This window comes from Canis lupus, chromosome 7 (assembly GCF_003254725.2).
Source record: "Canis lupus dingo isolate Sandy chromosome 7, ASM325472v2, whole genome shotgun sequence".
Taxonomy (NCBI): domain Eukaryota; kingdom Metazoa; phylum Chordata; class Mammalia; order Carnivora; family Canidae; genus Canis; species Canis lupus.
In genome coordinates this window covers 53,594,522-53,614,980 of record NC_064249.1, presented here as the reverse complement: position 1 = coordinate 53,614,980, position 20,459 = coordinate 53,594,522, and the positions used below count along the sequence as shown (strand labels likewise).

At 47.6% G+C, this 20,459-nt stretch overlaps 1 protein-coding gene and 1 pseudogene across 15 annotated transcripts in view; both read left to right on the top strand.

The window, feature by feature from the left end:
* The window catches only part of FHOD3 (formin homology 2 domain containing 3), a 464,819-nt gene that overhangs the window by 9,070 nt on the left and 435,290 nt on the right, over positions 1-20,459 (top strand). The window lies entirely within an intron of this gene.
* LOC112649009 (U4 spliceosomal RNA) lies at positions 19,042-19,166 on the top strand (annotated as a pseudogene).

Genomic DNA, 20,459 nt, shown 5'->3' with positions numbered 1-20,459 from the left:
GGAGTTCATACCACTTACATTTTATACCACTTTAGTACTGGTTTTGTTTTCTCTGTGATTTGAGCTCACCTTCCCCAGCCCTCCCCTCACAATAATTATTCATCCAGAGTCAAAGGTAAGTCCCTCACAAGTCATGGACACGCGTGTGTGGCTGTGGTGGGGTTGAGACAACCGGCTGAAACAATGCTTCCTTCCCCTCTCCCATTGTAATGTAAGTAAGTGAAATTTAATATTGTTAAGTGTGCTACACCCTGAAAACCTAGCTTTCAGCCCTTGGGAACAACTGTGAGGGACGTCTGTCCGGTTCTCTGATTTCACCCCACAGGCTGCGAGCAGCTCGAGGGCCGGGGTGCTGGTCTCCCTGGGAAAGCAGCCTCCTGAACACAGAGGTGGACGATGTCCCTGTGACAATGCGAGTCACGGGGAATGTGAGGGCTTGGAGCAGTCTTCAGTGGCACTGCCCTGGCCCACGCGTGTCCACAGCCTCCGAGGGGCCTTCCTGGGCTGCCTGCCACGTTGTCTAGCGGTGTGTTCTTGTGCTAACACCCCCCTGCCTCGCTAACTGTGGCTCACAGCAAGCCTTGGTGTCTGCTAGGGTGGAGGTTCTCTCCTTGCCTTGGATCATGGCCAGTAGGGGAAGGAATGGTGAAAGAGGGTCCCTTTACTAGCCTTTAATGTGAAGGAATACCTCCAAAACAGGCCTGTGTGACTCATTGAAGAGGAAAGAGAGAGGGACGCCTGGGTGGCTCAAGCGGTTAAGCATCTGCCTTCCTCTCAGGTCATGATCTCAGGGTCCTGGGATCAGCCCTGCCTTGGGCTCTGTGCTCAGTGGGGAGTCTGCTTGCCCCTCCCCCCCGCTCATGCTCTCTCTCTTTCAAATAAATAAAATCTTTTTTAAAAAGGGAGAGAGAGAAAAAAGAAAAAGTCAGGAAACGTCCCTCTTCTGCTCCAAACCTCCCTGTGCGCCGTGTCCTTCAGGGTCAACTCCAAAGCCCTTGAGTGGCTGGTCCACTGCTCCATGAAGGCAGAGTTGGTTAGTTTATGGTTTTATGGTTTACCCTAGAGCCTAGATCGGTGCCTGGCACAAAGTACATGTCTAGTAAATGGTTGTTGAATGGGCAAATTACCATAGCATTCAGGGCTGGAGAGAAGGAAGAGTGGTCTCATTCAAACTCTTCCCATGCGAAATCCCTTCTGTAAAGCCTCCGGCCAGCATGTTCTAGTATGAGGGTGAGTAGTTGCCTCTCCCTTCATGTGCAGCCTTTCCCGTTTTTGAGCTCTCTTGGTAGAATTTATTCTCTTTTTTAAATTAATTAGTTTATTTATTCATGACAGACAGAGAGAAAGAGATACAGAGACACAGGCAGAGGGAGAAGCAGGCTCCGTACAGGGAGCCCGACGTGGGACTTGATCCCGGGTCCCCAGGGTTATACCCTGGGCTGAAGGCGGTGCTAAACCGCTGGGCCACCGGGGCTGCCAGGTAGAATTTATTCTTTACTTGCCCCTGATTTTCACTTGCAGAAGTGGGTTTTCAAAGCTTCACAGATGGGATGGAGTCAGGTCTAGACAGTTTTTTGGTTGACTGTGCCTAAGAAGGTAGAAATAGGATGGATAAGCCAGAAGGGTCATGACTGCAGGGTTTGGTAAGTGGAGTGAGCTCTGACCTGCAGATAGTTGTACCTAGAAGGGGTTGCTGGAAGTATCAAACCTGTCACTTTTCCCTGTGGCAGCAGTAGCAAAAAAGCTGCCTTTTTCTCATGTTAACACTGAGTAATATGGTCTATTTTTCTTAGTTAAGTCAATATTATCTACATTGGTCTGTGTATGGTTGGTACCCTAAATCATCTTCACACTTGCCCTTCCACTTGGCTGTGAACTTAAACTGTGTGTGTGGAATTCCGAGTGACATTGCCCGGGAGAGGATACCAGTAGCAAACCTAGATCCAAGGAGAGAAAGGCCAAGAGGCAAGGAATCTACCCATGGAAAACTAACAGAGCATCTGTTTCCATCCCAGAATGAGCATGTGTATAAATTTGGAAACTACAGAAAAGCACACTGAAGAAATATAAACCACTCTTGTCACTCCCCAAAGGGAACCAATCATTCTTAACACTTTGTGTCTTACCAGTATTTTAATATATCTATGTATCTTAAAATATAATCTTGTGGTTACGTTCCCAAGCCATTAAATACTCTTGGAGCATATCATCTTTAGTGACAGCATGCTGATCCAGTCTGTGCATGTACGATGGGCCATGTAAGCATCGCTCCCTTGCTCTGTGAAGGAAAGGGCTCTATCCCTTCCATATTTATTTGTCCTGTGCTTGGTGCTTAATAAGTAGTCATTAAACAAATGCAGGAATGAATGAGCCATTGGGTGTTTAGGTAGTTGCCAATATAAAAATACAGATAATGCTGTAATATACGTGCTTGCAGAAGGAAAATCTTTGTGCTTATGTCTGATTATTTCCTTAAGATGAATTCCTAGGGGTTTCATCACTAAGAAGGGTAAAGAATTTATCTTGGATGGTTGCAGTTTCCTCCATTTTAAGGCGATGATTGGAAAGGTGGGCTCTTAGGGGCACCTGGGTGACTCAGTGGTTGAGCGTCTGCCTTTGGCTCAGGTCGCGATCCTTGGGGTCGTGGGATCGAGTCCTGCATCGGGCTCCCCGCAGGGAGTCTACTTGTCCCTCTGCCTATGTCTCTGCCTCTCTCTCTGTGTCTCTCATGAATGGATAAAATATTTAAAAAATAAAAATAAAATTAGGAAACGTGGTCTCTGTGTTAAGAGAAGACTGTTAAATACTTAGTAAATTACGTGTATGTATCCCATTGCCTCTCCCTATTTTGAGGGACAAATTCATGACTATACTTTAAAAGTCAATGCCAAACTTACAACCGTTACATTGTACGCATACAAGGAATAGTATTGTGTACGTAAGACAGGGATCCATCTCAGTAGTTGCTACTGCTTTGAGAAAACTGAGGCACTAAATATGCTGCAGGTGCTGTAGTCAATGACTCTACCTCTTTCTAGAGACTTGGCAACACATACAAATCATAAAAATGATTATTCTTGATCCAGTGACCACACTTAACAAAAATTATTTGAAGATATAAATAAAAATGTAAAAGTGCTATATGTATAAAGATATTCGAGGATTATGTTAATAATGAAAAGCTAAAGAAACCCCATGTCCCATGATATGGAAGATATTAAATATATTATGTTTTGTTATGGATAGAATATTGGGTAGCTATTAAAATAGCTCCTATCCTATCCTGGTGCAGGCTATAACAAAATACTATAGACTGTGGGATTTACAGAGCAGATATATATTTTCTCAACAGTTCTGGAGGCTGGAAATCTAAGATCAAGTTGCCAGCAGATTTAGTTTTTGGTAAAGGCCTCCTTTCTGGCTTGCAGATAGATGGCCACCTTCTTGCTGTGTTTGCACATGACAGAGAGGGCTCTGGTCTTTTCTTTCTTTTCTTTTCTTTTCTTTCTTTCTTTCTTTCTTTCTTTCTTTCTTTCTTTCTTTCTTTCTCTTTCTCCTTTCTTCTTTCTTTCTTTCTTTCTTTCTTTCTTTCTTTCTTTCTTTCTTTCTCCTTTCTTTCTTTCTTTCTTTCTTTCTTTCTTTCTTCTTTCTTTCTTTCTTTCTTTCTTTCTTTTCTTTCTTTCTTTCATCTTTCTTTCCACCCTCCCTTCTTTCCTTCCTTCCTTCCCTTCCTTCCTTCTTTCGTGGTTCTTGGTTTGTACCTTTAACTTCCTCTTCTTATAAGGGTACTAATTCCATCATGGGGCCCCACCCTCGTCTAAACCTAATTACCTCTCAAAGGCTCTACCTCCTAATACTATCACACTGGGATTTAGGGCTTCAAAATAATGCATTTTGGGGAGACACATTCAGTCCATAGCAACCCACACAAATTGTCAAATTGTACATATGGAAATGTAGATAAGAAATGTCAAGAACATGGGATCCCTGGGTGGCTCAGCGGTTTAACGCCTGCCCTTGGCCCAGGGCGAGATCGTGGAGTCCCGGGATCGAGTCCCACGTCGGGCTCCCAGCATGGAGCCTGCTTCTCCCTCCTCCTGTTCTCTGCCTCTGTCTCTCTATGTCTATCCTAAATAAATAAATAAATAAATAAATAAATACATACATACATACATACATACATACATACATAAAATCTTTTAAAAAAATGTCAGGAACAGAACGAATAGCTTCCTTCTCCCAGACCTGCTGCTCACATCCATCTTCTGCATCTTATTCATTACATACGCCCTGAGAACTGTGAGTCAGACTTGACTCCTCTGCACACATCCAGTCCCCTCCTCTCCATTCCTGAGTGTTCCTGGCTCTCATTTGGACTTCTGGCTCTGCAAACAGCTCTCTCATCCATCCCCTCACCTCCCTTTCCCTGCCTCCTCCTTCTGCACTCTGGTGGCTCCCCAGTATTTACTGGGTGAAGTCTCAGCTCTTCATGGGGTCACTCAGATTTCTCTGTGACCTGACCTCTTGTCTGCCGCTCCCACATGGTCCCCAACTGTCCTTCCCTCCTTGCCTCTCCCAAGCCCTGTGCTAAGATGCTGGAAGTTCTCCTCATAGGCTGCCCTGGATGGTTGCTCAGGTTCTTGCCTCTACTTGGATTGCCTCTTCAGTCCTCCAGCCTGGGCTGAGACTGCTTTTCAGGGTCCCCTCTGTGGGCTTTCCCAGCCCACCCCCAGACCCACTCGGGCTGTGCTCCCTGCGCCCCCTCACTCATGACACTCTGGGTCTTATTTCATTCTGTGTTCCTATCTGCCCACCAGGGGTAACCCTTCTGGAGCAGGAAGTGCATTTTAACTTACCTTCCAGTTCAGAGTTCCTAGGACAGTGTCTGATACATAATCAGCCCTAATAAATAGTTTTTGAATATTTGCAAGAATATTAAGTGGAAAAGTATAGTATCTGTTTATATCATGATTGTAACCATAGAGTAGATTCTTAACTTTCAAGATCTTCATCAGATCCCTGGTCTAGGAACATGATTTGCATGTGACAGTTTCTCCCTCAAACTGCAGCTGAGTGAGGTAGAACCAGTTCTTCAGTGCATCAAAACCTTGTTTTCTGGCCTTTTCCACACTGAGCCTGTGCTAGGATCTCAGATAGGAAGCCTGGGGTTGCCAAAAGACGGCCCACCGTCCTGTCAGGGTCATCTCCTATTGGGTTTGAAGGATGTGCATGAGCCCTGGAGCTCTGCCACATAGGTAGTAAAGTCTCCTCCAGAGGACCAGATTTGAGGCCTGTTGTCCAAGGTGGAGAAGTTTCGCCTCGGGGTCAGATGTCCCTGTTTGCCTGGTTCCTGGCCTTCCACGCAGCCTCACTTACTGTTTGTGCCCATGCTGAGCCATAGGGAGGGCAAGGAGAGCTGTGAGCTTATGTGAGAGGCAGGGTCCCTGAAGCTGGGGAGGCCACTGCCAGTGTGATTATGGGAAGTCCCAAGAGGAAGGTGGGTCTGCCTGCAGACCAGCTGCCCTTCTTTCCACACAGGAAGAATCAGCCCTTTGCCAACCTTGGAGCTTTTGGATAGGTTTTATTTCAGGTGATGACACTCAACTGACAGGGATATATTACCTCTTGGCCATATCAGATCATAATTTAAGGCTTCAGGAGTGCTTAGGCTGGCTTCTCATCACAGCTTCCAGAAATCACCAACCCCCTGGCTTCTGCAGGACCTGGCAATATCCAGGAGTGGCTGGTGTCTGAGTGGCCAGTGCTTGGATGTGGGTGAGGTTATTTAGTCTTCCTAGGGGTCTTCCATTCAAGTTCAATGGCATTGTGTATCTGGGGGCAGGAAAGAAGAGCTTTGGCCTCCCTGTCCAGAACAATAGTCAAGGATATAAGTGGTTTTTTGTTCCCAGAACTGGGTGCATTTTTGTGGATAGTGATTCATCACCGAATATGCCAGTAATAGAACCACGGCATGTCTGTGCAGTTTACAAGGCACTGGGACATAGGTTTGCCTGGCTGATCCTCACACAACCCTGAAAGGGGGTGAAATGGGACATTTGGGCTCCAAGATGAGAAAAACTAAAATCAGGTTGGCTTCACAACTGATGCTCAGTAACAGCCCCTTGAAGGATGGCAGGGCTAGAACTTTGGCTCATGTCTTCTGTTCTCTGGATCCCAACTCTCTGTCCAGTGAGGATCCAACCTTAGTCTGTCGGAGATAAGCATGGGGAACGTAAGTTGGCACCCAGAGAAATTTGTGGAGCATACACGATCAGGAGAAAATTTTAGCTGAGTTCATAGACATTATACGTAACCCATTTGTGATTATCTCTATGTGAGCTGTGGGACAGAGCTTGGTTAAATGCGAAACTTTCTTCTCAAGGCCACTGATCCCAGGCCATGAAAATCATCTCCTTTATGGTTATGATTGGTTGGGGCAATCAGTCATAGACATAACAAAGAGTGAAGTAACCATTGACAAGGCAGCATATGACTCATGTCTATGTGTGACATAGGCAGCCAGGGCTATGGAGAAGTCGGAAGTGGGAAAAATCTACGTGGGCTCACATTCCAGAAAGCCTCCTGGCAAGAGTGGGAAGGGTTGAGTAGGTGAATGGAAAGGTGAGAAGTGGATGGGACCTGGGGTGGGGGGTCAAGTCTGGGTGGCTCCAGGCAAGTGAGAACGGTCCGCCACGTGGGGGACCCACAGTGGTGAGCTGCAGGGCTGGGCTGACACCCAGCTGTTGTCAGGGAGCCCAGATCCATTTCTGAAGCTACTTCCATTCTGTGTAATGGAAACATAAGGAAAAACGAAGGAAAGAGGAGAGAAAAATGAAAATATGGGAAGAGGAATGATTATAAAGAAAAGGGGAGAGAAGAAAGGAGAGGGATGGACAGGCCGTCCTTAAAAAGCCCCTGATGAAGAATGTGTGGGAGGAGGAGGCCTGTCGGAGACCACCGCACCCCGGGCCTGGCCTGGGCCTGGAGGACGGGGCTCCCACCGTCCGTGGCCCTCGGGCACTGCTATTCCCAGTGTGTGCAGGTGTTAGCCAACGAGGGCTAAGCTGTGACCCTTTTCAGGGACTCTCTCCCTCCCTCATCTCTTTCACAAACATTTATGGGGTATCTGCTCAGTGTCAGACTCTGAGGGCCAGCACAGTAACCGAAGTAAAGGACACCGAGGGTCAGCAAAATCTTGGTGGGTGACAGCTCTGGCCCAGCCCGTGCACTCCATATTCCCCCTCCTAAAACCTTGGACCTGTTGTAGTGTCTTCCCTCACAGGGCCGTGGGGACAAAAACAAAAACTGCGAGGTCCCCTGGGGGGACCTGTTTCCTGTCCCGCACCCCCCCACCGATGCCTGCAGAGCCAAACGGCCCCTGGCCCGCCTTGAACCTCCAGCCTCGGCTTCCCTGTGGGATCGTTCCTTTAGCCACAAGGTGGGCAGAAGCTTCTGTCACCCAGAAAACCCTCCTGCCGGCCCGCAGAGCCCGAGTCGGCCTTCCCCGCCGGGCCTCTTAGAGCTGCTCCCCGCCGCGCTGCCGCACCTCAGTTTCCCTCCTGCCCCTTCTCGCTCCCGTCCCCACGGCCCGGCGCGCAGCCAAACCGCCCTTGCTAAGGTTGCTCGGCCTTAACGCAGGGGCTGGTTTCCTGTCTGTGTCTTATTTGAGGTCCTGGCAGCGCTCGCCGGTCCTCATCATCCCCTCCGAGGGACGCTGCGGCTCCACGGCCCACAGTGGCAGACCCTCCTTCCGTCCCTTCCTTCTCAGTCCTCGGTGGCCTCCTGCCCTTTGAGTGTTGGCCTTCCTCGCGCCTTTGTCTCGACCAGGCCTCCTCCTCGCAGTTGACCTCGCTTTCTGGCTGGCCGCCAGGGCGCCCCCATGGGCCTCCTCGGCCTTCCGTGTCGCCTGGTGCTCTCTCCGGCCCTGGGGCCGACTGTCCCACCGCCCCCGGACAGCTCCTCTCGCATGACCCGCAGATGCCCAACTGGCGCCGTGTCCAGATGGCAGCTGGTTAGCCTCCCCCAGACCCGCGCTGCCTCTGTGAGGAGCACCCCCCTGGCCAGCTGCCCAAGCCAGCAGCTTCCCCCTGGCTCTGACCCCCTTCTCTCCGCCCTCACGTTCTGGGGATTCCGTTGGCTCTTGGCACTTCTTGCCCTGTTCCATAGAGAGGCCCTGGCGTACAGAAAGCGTCCGGCAAATGATGAAATGAAGGAAAAGCAAGCAGGATAATGTATGAGAAAGTGTCTGTCACGTGGCAGTTGCTCAGAAAGTGTGCCTTGCCTTTATTAGTTATCCATGGCCGTGAACAAATCCCTCTGAAGCATAGTTGCTTAAAATATTCACATTATCTCTCGTGGTCTCCTTGGGCCAGGAATTTGGGAGCATCTTGCCAGGTGGTTCTGGCTCCAGATCTGCCATGGGCGAGCAGCCCGATCCTGGCTTCTTCGGTTGCAAGGCTGTCCTCTGGGCTGGGCAGATGCAGGTCGCTGGGGGCTCCTTGGGCATCTCTCGTTATCTCTCTGGTCTCATTCTCTCTCTGATCTTTCCACGGGTCTCTCATATGGTGGCTTCCGGGTGGCTGGACTTCTTCCTTGGCATCTCAGGGCTCCTGACGGAGGCCGGGAGGGTGCTGTCTCTCCTCTTCTGTCCCTCTCACTGGTACTCCACACGTTCGAACAGGTCGGAAGGCTGGACAACGTTCAAGACACCATTGCTACCTGGTGAGAAGTGTCAAAGGTCTGTGAACTTCTTAATCAGACATTTATATAAGATTCACTCTCATTTTTGGTGTATGATCCTAGGGATTTTGACACATGCAGAGATTCTTGTGACTACTGCAGGTTATAGGAGAGCTCCAGCAACGTGAAGAACTCCCTAAGGCTAGCCCTTTGTCACCTCCCTAATCCCTGGTAACCACAGACCTGTTCTCTTTCCCTATAGTTTTTTTTTTTTTTTTCTGGAAGGCCATATAAAGAATCATTTAGTATGTAATCTTCAGAGACTGGCCTCTTCACTCTTCGTAATGCCCTTGAGACCCATCTACGTTGTGTGCATCAGCAGCTCCTTCCTTTCTGATGCTGAGTGGAATTCTGTTGTGTGGATGTACCAATTTGGTCATTCATTCACGCTTTGAAGGGCATTTGTGTTATTTCCGGTGTTTGGTGATTACAAATAAGGCTCCTATAAACATTTGATCTGGAGTCTAATCTCTTAGCCACTGTGTCCTACCGCTGTTTCTGCTGTAAATGTGCAGAGATTTTGTGTGGACATACGTTTTCATTTTTCTAGGATAAATACCTAGAAATGGGATTGCTTTTTGGCAGAGAATTACCTGGCACTCTCCTTGGCAGGCCTGTCAGGGGGTTTGAACTTACTAGGCAAATTACCCTTTGTCAGAAGAATTTGTTATTTGAGTCTTTGAACTTCAGAGTATAAGAACCTTTTCAAACACTGCCCAGAGAAAGGATCATTCATTTAAAAATCACTTTTCGTAGGTATCTGGCAATTCTTTATTCTTAAGCCTTCAGAGGCCCTGCTGGGGATGAACATGAGATGAAGCCCTGGGGTCCCCCTGCAGCCTATCATCCTGAGCTGTGACGTCACCCAGTACTCACTCTGTACCCTCATTCCAAGACTTTACAAAGGGACAGCACCCATGACAGAGCTGTGTGGTGACCATTTTCAAAGCTGCAGGGCACAGATCATCAGAAATTCCATCAGTTGGCAAAATACCATAAATCGATGAACTAGCAGGCCGCATTGGAGGATCTCAGAGTATGAAAAATGCACTTTGATCATCACAGAGATGAAGTGAGCAGTGGTGGGGGGTAGGTGGCTGGATGGCTGTGGTTTTCTTCCTCTGGCAAGTCAGAAAAGAGACCCATCTGAAGTGAAGAAGGAGGTGGTGGGAACAATGGGAAGACGCTGAATCCTTAAGAAGTTCAGAGGCTAGAATGTTAAAGATCTGTAGTTTGTTTTATTTTATTTTTTAAGATTTATTTATTTGTTTGAGAGAGGGAGAGAGCATGTGCAGGTGTGAGTCAGGGGAGGGGCAGAGGGAGAGAATCTCAAGCAGACTTCCCACTGAGTGTGGAGCCTGATGTAGGGCTCCATCTCATGACCCATGACATCATGACTTGAACTGAAATCAAGAGTTGGATGCTTAATGGACTGAGCCACACAGGTGCCCCAAGACCTGGTTTTTGAATGAGTTTTACCTTCTCTTTACTAATGGAGAGCTCAGGGTCCAGAAGGTTGCCAAGGCCTCAAGGTGACCCTTAGTGGAGGACCTTTTCATCAGGACTTCTTGTGCATTCCTTTTGTATTTGACTGAATGAAGCTCCCAGCCTGGGGAGCTGCCTGGAACGTATAAGCAGGCATTGTGCATCGAGCCTTATAGCTCTCTTTCTATCCTGTGGGGTTATTAGGAATACTTAGTTTCCTTAGGATATTATAGTCATAAATCAGGTGAATGGTCTAAATAGGGGGAGTTTGGTGTGATTCTCCAAGTATCTTTAAAAACTGAGGACGTCAGTGCTTCTCTAGGAACCCACAAGGAAGTGAAATGTGAAATTGTGCCTGATGTTCACAGAAGCCTTTCACTCACTCTACATCCATGTGAGTTTGTGCTCTTTGTCAGGTTCCCTGCAGTGCACATGGAAGTCAAGTAGAATAAAGCATGGGCCTTGTTGCCGAGAATTCCTCGGCCATGATGGTGACAGGCTGGCCTGATATCCTCACCATGGGTATCACTTCATTTCTATGAAAAATGCATTCAGAGTTCCAGACACTGAGTCACGGTGAACTTTTGAATGCCACCTGTGGGTAGGCTGGGGACTCTGCTTGTGTAGGAAGTCGTGCTTGGCCTATCTTCAGTTTCATTAGGTCCTGTGGGTTTCTGTTATCGTGTTTAGGACAATGTCCCTTGGTCACCTCCCTGAAAAGTCAGTCTCTTCCTCTCCCTCTCTCTTGGTTTCCTGGTCTCTGCCCATGTCTTTGGCCCCTCAGGAGCTCTGTATTCCAGATTCTGTCTCCTGTGACCAGAGTCTACTCCCTCTGCTACATCCACCCGACTCCAAGCCACTTGGTTCTCTCATTCATCCACGGTACAGAAACTTCTGCCAGTTCCTTTTTGGATGAAAACGGGGGGCTCCTCTGAGGGGATGTGTGCACCCCATGATTTTGAATTTTGCTTCTAACATGAGTGTTTGTGAACAGCGCTTTGGTTAAGGCCTGGCCTGATGGCAGCAGGGAGGGAGGACTTTAATGAAAGCCCAGAACCTGTCTATGCTGACATGTGTGCCTCATTAGCCCCTGCTGTGTGCCTGGCCCGCACAGAGGCCCCTCTGATCTGCGATGTCCCTGAGAACTCCCCACTGCTTCTGTCATCACCTCGACTTTGGGAAACATGGTTTGGTTTCCTGATTTGGTGTCCCCCCCCCCAACATCCCCTGCCATCTCCTCCTTCGTGGGCTGTCCCCCAGCGCTGTGACCTGCCAGGCTCCCAAGTGGCAGCACTCTGCCTGTCGTGCCTGCCCCCTCCGGGCTGCTGGTGAGGCAGCCATGAGAAAGACAAGGGCTAATCCCAGGCTGAGGAGCGGGAAGGGAGGGGAGGGGCCCCCACCCACCAAGAGTTCTTTGTGTCTCAGGACTCTGGTGTCTCTAAGCCTCTTTTCTTCCCCCCACAGCCTTGGAGAGCCATTGCTTTCATTTTACAAAAGTTCCCTGGCCTGCCTGGTCCCTGAAGCAGAGCATGCAAGCACCATTAAATTAGTGTGTGCAATTCTGCAAAGTCTAAAGGGTTTAAATTTCATTATTCTGGGCAGTGTTGGTCTGGTGACTAGTGCTTGCCAAAGCGGGAGGACTCTGAGGGGGCAAAGAGAGGTTTTGCCCGCGGCACTCCCGGGACCAGGCCCTGCTTCTCCCTTCTTGCATGGGAGAGAGTTGGCACTCCTCATGAAGGCTCTGCTGTTGACCAGCAAACATGGCCTTGCTCTGATTCTATGGCACGGGTAGCTGGGGCTGAAAACCCATCTAATGGGGGAGAAGGGCAGCTCTTTGGGTTTATGGCGCTGTCTGTATATTCCATAGTGGGTTTTGGCAATATTGATCAGTCCTCATTGATCGAAGGGCCTTGGGTTCTCATAAGTGTTTCCAGTCAGTTTCTAAAAGGCTCAGAGTAATCAGTGGATTGAAGACTGACCTGATAAGGCAAACTGTACTGCCGCACCCCAACACCCAGTCATTCCGCAGCACGGCTCCCCGGGGGGTGTTTGTTGGTGAGGCTACTGTTAATCCTTCTGGAATCAATAGCTGGCAGCGTGCTGAGAAGCAGCATGATGTCCTCAGAGCACATGGCTCATGACTGTGGGTAATTAGCTGCGTTGGTCACGTTTTTACTGAGTGCCTGCTATGTGCCAGGCCCTGTTTTAAGCACTGTGGGAGCAGCAGCGAACACAACAGGCAAGAATCCTGACCTTCTTGGGGTGTATATTCTAGGGGCAGAGATGCCGAGACAGAGAGAGAGAGAGAGAGAGAGAGAGAGAGAGAGAGAGAGAGAGACTAAATAAAACAAAATAGTGAGTGTGACATCATGTGCTCGGTGATCTGTGCGGGTCTCGCGGACTCAGCTTCTTCATCTACAGAATGAGAAAACTGGGCCAGACCCCGGTGGTCCTTGCTGCCAGCTCGTCTCTAGATTCCTGGATCAGTTCTTTGCATTGTTCCCGAGGAGAACCGGCACCTTTTCTTACCTGTAAACATGCTTCACGGGGACACAGAGTTGTGTCCAACTGTGTGGTTCCCTGTCGTCGTTCTTACTGGGCGCCCCGGGGGTGTGCACCTCCAGGAACCCCGGGGGGCAATGGCAGGACTCCCTAATCTAAGTGGTCAGGGCCCGTCCTGCGCCAGGTGTGTGTGTGTGTGTGTGGGTGTGGGTGTGGGTGTGTGTGCACTTGTGCTGAGCCTGGTGCTCCGGAGTGTGGCGAGGGAGGACAGTCAGGTGCACTCAGCATCGGGCGCTCCCCCCAGCCATGGGTGTGTGCAGGGAGGACGGGGAGCCCCCGGCGTCTGCAGGCCGCCACTCAGTCTCCCCAGCTTCTGGCTCAGGGGGCTGAGGAGGGACCTCTGTCTTCCCCATCCTGGCGGGGCTCTTGGGACGGGGGCTGCCACTAACCATTCACACTATCACACTTCCAGGATCTGCACAACTGTTGCTTGCCCTTGGCTCAAGTCGGACGTTGAACACCATCCCCTGGGCCAGTGCAGGTGATGTGAGGGTGAGGGGGAACAGACAGGCCTTTGAGGGGCCGGCGGCCCTCTCCCAGGGGCGGCGCTCGGGCATCTGCCGGCCCCCGGGGTGCCAGAGCACAGTGGCGGGTGTGCAGGGAGGGCAGCCTCCCACCCACAGAGGAGGGAGGGAGCTTTTGGTGTCCGTGAGCCACGAGGAAGGCTGCAGAGCTGCAGGTGACGCTGTGTGTGTTCTCGGATGCGCCCCAGGTTGGACTCTCGGAGAGACCGCGAAGCCTTGCTGTCCCTGTGGCCCCGGCGGCAGAGCCTCCTGCCTCTCAGACACTGCCTCTCCCAGGTGCTTGCTGTGCGGGAGCCTGGGTGCTCCGTAGGTCAGGCCTCCGACTCTTAATTTCAGCTCGGGTCATGATCGCAGAGTTGTGAGATGGAGCCCCATGCTGGGCTCTGCTTGGGGCCTGGGGCCTGCTTGGGATTCTCTCTCTCCCTCTATTTCCACTCCCTCCCTCCCAACAAATAACAAGAACAAAAAAAGCAAAAGAATGTGGATTTACCAACTTTCTGGATGTGACTTTGTGTGGTTGGTAAACAGGACCCGGTAGAAGTGTGGCTCCTCCCACCTCTTTCTTGCTGAGGGAGGGGGTGCCAGGCCATTGAGGTGGGGACTTCTTGTAAGAGGATGGCAGACATGAGGGTGGAGGGAAGATTGTGAGCTGATGCCAGGGTCTGAGGACAGGTGAGGAGGGAGGGTGGGGTGCATGCTCCACCCTTGCAGGTGAAAGAGCAGTGGGTGGCTGGAAGATGGCCTACCTTCCACCCCGGGCCTGGGGCCAGGGGAATGGGCAAGGGTACACATTGCAGTAAATTGTGCTTGTTTTCTTCACTGCAGCATTTGAGGTTGGTCCTCACTTACAGCTGTGTGGGGCATGGGTGAAGGCGAAGCCAGAGCCGAGGCCCCAGGAGGGAGCTGGGGCTGTCCTGGAACCCATAGGCCTGAGAGGAAGAGCAGGTTTCCTGGGGGGAGTAGGTAGGTTTGGTGTGGGGCACACTGAGTTGGAGCTGCGGGGCCCGACAGGCCGCCCCCTTCAGTTATTGGTCATCACCAACACCTGGAGGCCTGCGTGCCTTCAGGGACTTGGCAGGGTCCCCTTTGTCCAGGCTGATCCATCATTATGTCTCACCATTGTCTGAATCACTGTCTTTGCTTCATCAACCTGGCTGTCTTTTGCTTCAACGTGGATGGAACTGGAGGGTATTATGCTGAGTGAAGTAAGTCAGTCGGAGAAGGACAAACATTATATGGTCTCATTCATTTGGGGAATATAAATAATAGTGAAAGGGAATATAAGGGAAGGGAGAAGAAATGTGTGGGAAATATCAGAAAGGGAGACAGAACGTAAAGACTGCTAACTCTGGGAAACGAACTAGGGGTGGTGGAAGGGGAGGAGGGCGGGGGGTGGGGGTGAATGGGTGACGGGCACTGGGGGTTATTCTGTATGTTAGTAAATTGAACACCAATAAAAAATTAAAAAAAACAAAACAAAACAAAAAAAAACCTGGCTGTCTTAGTTTCCTCACATTCCTAGCTGCTTCTAGCTTGCCTGCCTTTGTTTCTGCCTTGTCTCCATCCTCCCGCCCCCCTGCCCCTCTTCCTGGCTGGGTCATCCTCCTCTTCTGGCGTTAACTCACTCATCCATTCCACTGGCACTTACTGCCGCCTGTAAAATGCCAGATATGGCTGCTGGGCGCTGCCACCTGCCACCCCCACACCCCACTATGGAAACGCTCCTTTGGCTGTTTAGTGCAGCATGCTGGTTTAAAGCCAGGCTTTGGATCCCATAGACACATGCCTCCAGTCCCTCTGAGTTTCAGTTTCTACATACATAAAATGGCAATAATAATGCTTTTCTGAGAGGGTGGTTGCAAGCTTTAAATGAAATGACATTTGGAAAGCATTTATCATGGTGCTTGGCCCTCTCAGGGAGAAAGGGAGGCATCTGCTGCTGCTTCTCTTTCTCGTTTTATCCCTGGCTTGGGATTCCCTCACTGGGTCCCTTCTCCTGTGGGAGTCAGACCGGTGTGGTCAGGAGTGAACTCAAGACGGAGGTGGGATGTAGTCAAGTATGGAAAGAAGATGTGAGTGTAGGCGGGTGGGAGAGTGGGGAGTAGATTGGAGGTTTGGAGAGGGGAGTGGGTTGAGCCAGGCCAGTTGATGCAGAGCCTGGGATGCCAGGCCTCGTTTCTGGCCTTTGAAATCAGGATTTGGTGTATCCATAATCATTATCATAGTAATGAGTCCTGGTGGTGATCGGCAGAGCTGGGGTCAAGCTACAAGGCTTTCGAGCAAATTGAGAAATGCAATTAGTGTATTTTGAGTCTTGGATGGGAACCAAATATCCAGGGAGATATTAGAACATGTCTGCTAGTTATTCCTAATCTAGAAAGATAGTTAAACTGGCAATTATGATCTTGCTTGATGGATGTTGTAATTGAGGGGTGAAAGTTTTTGGAAAGAATGATTTCAGTACTTTCACAATATTCCCCTGAGAGGGCTGCTGCTGCTGAGTCTCTCTTCCTTCTGAGGGGACACAGGGCTGAGGTGGAGGGCAGGAGTGGTTGGAGCTGCCTTAGTGGTGGGAACTGGGAACTAGGCGCTGAGGCTGGTGGTGCAGGTGGGTCCTCTGCTGCTGCCATCAAGAGTGTCGCTTTGCCTGACTACACACTCTGGGGGTGCTAGAGGAGTGGGGAGAGGCATCCCAATATGCCTGAGGCTGTGACCCAAGCCAGCAAGGGCTGCATTTTGTGAGTAACTAAACATGCTATCTGAAGCCTTCTCATTATCTGCAATCTTGCCTCACAGACAATCCCATCCATTGCAGTCTTTTTTTTTTTTTTTTTTAAGTGTCCTTGCCATGGTGCTAAGTGGAAGAATTTGACGGTGTGCTCCATTGCTGGACTTTGTGTTCTAAATTTTGCTTCCCATCTGCTTTGCGTGCTGCTGCCAACGCCCCACATTTTGTGGCCTTGGCTGTGGTGCCCATAAGAGAAGTGTGCTGAGCTGAGTGGAGAACAGAAAGATGGTCTGGTTAGAAGAGCTTTGCTTTGGATCTTGTGGCCAAAGGCCTAAGTGATTTGATCTTTTTAATTTGACATTCACGGTCCTCTACAACCTGAATTCAGCCTGCCCTCCATCCCACTGTCCCCTGATCCCTCAGTCCCCCAGCCATTTCCTGTCCCTTTGCAGTATCCCTCTTTTCTAGATCCACATTGCTGCAGAAGCAGTGGTCCCTGCAGTGAACTGAGGGAAGCTGGTCCTGGGACATGGCATCCTTGTGTGTTCCCCAAGCTGTAATACATTCATGAAGGTAGGATTGGAGATGCAGGAGATGACTTGGTTTCATGCAGCTTCCTCCACCCACACCCGATCTGGTCTCTGACTGAGCCGAGCTCTGCACCCCCACACCGGTGCTCAGCTATTTCCCATTCCCCAAATCCTCCCCGTTTCCAGGCACTGGTTCAGATAGATGCTGTCACCTACATAGAGGCTGCTCCACTGACGGCGGCTGGAAGTCACCATTCTCCTTGCCTTCCCAGTGATGAGTCTCCACCTTCCTCAGGTTTTCCTTCTCTTTAGATTATGAGAATGGGTTTGAATTCCTTCTCCCTACGGAGAGGAAGAACATTCACTGGGTAGGATCCTGCTCTCAGTCATCTTTGATCCCCTGAAGTCACTGCCACCGCCTCTTCCAACAACTTCTCAGCTTTTTCTTTTTTGCTTTTCTTTGCTTCAGATTTATGGTATTAAGTTTTTTTTGATGCGTTCTCCATCCTGGTTCTAGGTTTTTTTGTTTGTTTTTGTTTTGTTTTGTTTTGTTTTGTTTTGTTTTTGGTTCTAGGTTTTTGATGTGTATGTAATTAGAAAGTGGCCAGAAGATTAAATCTGAAAAGGTCAGTCCCATCTCAGACTTAATTTCTCATATGTTACTGTCTGGCTTTTGAGACCCTCCCTCTCCAAATAACAATGGTTCATAAACAGCACAGGCTGAGAGCTTGAATCGTTGAGCAGAACTGTAAACAGTCTTATTATGCCAAGGAGATAAAAGTGAGAGTTGGGCCTTACAAAGGTGGAGATATCCTGGAAACACCCCATGCTTATAAATACCCTCCCACTTTAGTCAGGAACCCTGGAGGACTACATCCTAGGAGAAATAGCTTGCTAAAATAGGCCAACTTTATAAAGACTGAAACCCAACCTTAAACTAGCTAACCAGAAATAGACCAAATTTGCAAAGACTGAAACTAAGCCTCAAATCAGCTAAACTGCTGATTTGGATTAAGATGATCTGTTCCTGATCTAGTTGCCTGTCCCAAACTAAAGAAAATCAGAAAATCATGTATCATCTAGATCCTTTGTACTTTTACATATACATATAATATCCATCACTCAGTTAAATATCAGGCATAATAAGAAGCAGGATCAAGAGAAGAAAAAGTCAAAACAGTCAAAAACCACACAGCTGGTAGATATTGCAGTTATCAGGCAGGGACTTTAATGTCTGTGATGAAGAGGTTCAAGACAGTAAATGACAAGATGGAGAATTTCACCAGAGAATTAGAATCTATTTACATAAAAAATCAAATAGAAAAAACAATCAAATAGAAATTCTAGAACTAAAATAGAATCAATGGTATTAAGCATAAATAGGTGGATTTAACACTAGCTTAGACACAGCTGAAGAGAGATTAGTGATCTAGAAGATAGGCCAGTTAAAAATATCCTGTCTAAAACAGGAAGAGAGGATCCCTTGTTGGCTCAGCAGTTTGGTGTCTGCCTTTGGCCCAGGGCATGGTCCCAGAGTTCCAGGATCGAGTCCCACGTCGGGCTCCCAGCATGGAGCCTGCTGCTCCCTCCTCCTGTGTTTCTGCCTCCCTCTCTCAATCTGTGTCTCTCGTGAATAAATAAATAAATCCTAAAAAAAAAAAAAAAAAAAAAAAAACAGGAAGAGAGAAAAGATGAAAAATAAAATTGAAAATGCCCACAAAAGATACATGATATATAATAAAGAGGTGTAACACACATGTCAGTTGGAACCCCATAAAGATAATGGAAGAGGCAATATTCTAAGAGATACTAACAGAGAATTTTCCAAAACTAATGAAGTGTACCAAACCATAGACTAAAGAAGTCCTATAAACCCCAAGCAGGATAAATGTAAAGAAAGACACAAACACATGCCAGTAACATTTCTGAATGCCAAAGACAAAAAGACAATTCAAAAGCAGCCTGAGAAAAAAGACCTATTATTCTTGAAGAAACAAGAGGAAGACTAACAACAGAGTTCTCAGCTGAAATGATGGACTCTAGGAGACAATGAAATACGTCTTTCAACTGTTGAAAAGTAAATGCCAAAGTAGAATTTTATACCGAGGTTTTCCTTGGAGATAAAGATGAAATAAAATCATTTCCAAGAGCAAAGACTGAATTTATTGCCAGCAAATGCACCCTAAAGAATACTAAAAGGGATTCTTCAGAAAGAAGCATTTATGATTCCAGTTAGAAGCATGGAGATGCAGGAATGAAGAGCAATGGATAAGGCAAATGTGAGGAAATCTAAATGAATACTGACTGTAAAAAGCAATAATAATGTCTCATGGAACTAAAGTACATGTAAAATCAAAATAGACAATAAGCAGGAATAAAAAAGGAATGGGGGTAAATAGGAATGAATTATTTTAAAGTCCTTTTATATTCTAGACAATGGGAAAAGTACTAATCAATAAAAAGTGAAGGATGTAGCTTTGCACAGTGGCAGTATCGTAGCCAATGAGGTTTATCTGAGGCACAATTATTGCTAATTGAAAAAGTGAAGGATGTTATTTACATGGTAGTCCTTAAAATAATAGTAAAATAATATATAATTAACAAGATAATAGAGGAGAAGAGAGTATTGAAGAAAACTTGACTAACCCAAAAGAAGGTGAGAATTGAGAGAAAAAAGAACACTGAACAATAGGAAAAATAGAAAATGTGTAGAATGTAGATTTAAATCCAAGTATATCCATAATTGCATTAAATAAAAATGGGTGAGGGGTGCCTGGTGGCACAGTCAGTTGAGTGTCTGACTCTTGGTTTCGGCTCATGTCGTGATCTTTTTTTTTTTTCAGATCGTGATCTTAATGTTGTAGGATTGCACCCCTCACTTGGCTCTGTGCTTAGCATGGAATATGCTTACCACTCTGTCTCCCTCTGTCCCTCCCCACTGCTCTCTTTCTCTATCTAAAATAAATAAATGAATCTTTTAAAAAATGAGTTTAAAAATGGGTTAAGTATTCCAATTAAAACTCTGAGATTGTGAAATTTAATTTTAAAAAACCTGGGGCACCTGGGTGGCTCCCTTGGTTAAGTGTCTGCCTTTGTTGTCTCAGGTCATGATCTCAGGGTCCTGGGTGGAGCCTGGTGTCCTGCTCCCTGCTCAGCAGTGAGTCCACTTCTCCCTTTCCCTCTGATCTCTCTTACTGTCACTGTCTCTCAAAAAGATAAGTAAAAATCTTAAAAAAAAAAAATCAGCAAAATTCAGTTAATGCTCCTTACAAAAATACCTTAAATATAGGGAGTCAACAAGACTGATAGTAAATGAATGGAAAAAGGACATTCCATGCAGATCAGGTGATATAGCAAATGAGACAAAGTGGAACTTAAGGCAGAAAACATAACTAGATACGAAGAGGAACAATCAACCAAGACACCAGAAACCCAAATTTGTTTATATCTAATTATAGAATATATGAAATGAATTTTGATAGACAAAATAACCTGTAATATCATGTAAATAGACAAATTTACAATTAGAGTGGCTTTTTAGCATGCTTTTTAAGTAACTGATAGCAGAAGATGACAATAAAATCTGCTTGGCTCTAGAAGATTTTAATTGAATGCTATCAACCAGTATAACCTATCTGACATGTAGAGATCATTATGCCACATAATTGTGGATTATATATTCTTTATAAGTGCATATGAAAGGAACATTTGACAAAATTTACATATTTGGGTCTTAAAGAATTGGATCTGTAAATAAATCCTTTCTATAAAGAATTCCTTAGGACCAGATATCCTCATTAGTGATGCAAATATTTAAAGAAGAACTAGCACCAATCTTATACCAACTCCTCTAGAAAATGGAAAAAGAACACTTCCAAACTTATTTAATGA